Below are 741 nucleotides of genomic sequence, written 5' to 3'. Positions count from 1 at the left end.
CACACACACACACACACACACACACACACACACACACACACACACGCGCGCACACACACACACTCACGCGTACAACCACCACAACACGAGATGAAAAGCTTCCGATTAACACCGGCACCGCCTTACGCAAATTCGCCGCAAGAATATTGCACCGCGAAAAGCGCTGACTGACGTCACACACCGATAAAAGAATAGAATCTATAGACCCCAAAAAACATTTATTTAAGTTCATTCGTTTTCATCTTACTGAGACTACATCCGAAAATTGGCTTGAACGGAAACACGATGCCCGCAAATCGCTCAAGCGTTAGTCGCTGTCAATAGGAATGAGCGTGCTTCGCGGTAAGAAGATTTGCGGCTCTACAATACGAAGTCCGCTATATAGTAGATGGAGTCAGAGTCGTGGCTATAGGGGTTTCGATCGGCAGGTATGCGCTTCAATGCTCAGCATGTTCACTGCACGTGATTATCGCAAAATTCAATATCGCTAGACGAGAAAAAAAATGAGTGATTCGCATTTCGTATTTTGATGTCATGAAAATAAATAAAAATATAATGGTTAAAGTTAGGGTTATGGTTAACGTGAGGGTTATTGCTGGGGTTAGCGTTAGGGTCAGGGTTAGTCTTGAGGGTATGGTAGCGATAGATTTTGTGTTGGAGTTAGGGTTAGAAATTGGGCCACTGTTGGGGTTTGGGATAGGGTTCTGGTTACGGTTAGGCTTACAGTTAATGCTCGGAGCT

Source organism: Priapulus caudatus, unplaced genomic scaffold, assembly GCF_000485595.1.
Source record: "Priapulus caudatus unplaced genomic scaffold, Priapulus_caudatus-5.0.1 Scaffold417, whole genome shotgun sequence".
Taxonomy (NCBI): Eukaryota; Metazoa; Priapulida; class Priapulimorpha; order Priapulimorphida; family Priapulidae; genus Priapulus; species Priapulus caudatus.
The sequence above is the reverse complement of the archived record's forward strand: the minus strand, read 5'-3'. Positions refer to the sequence as shown.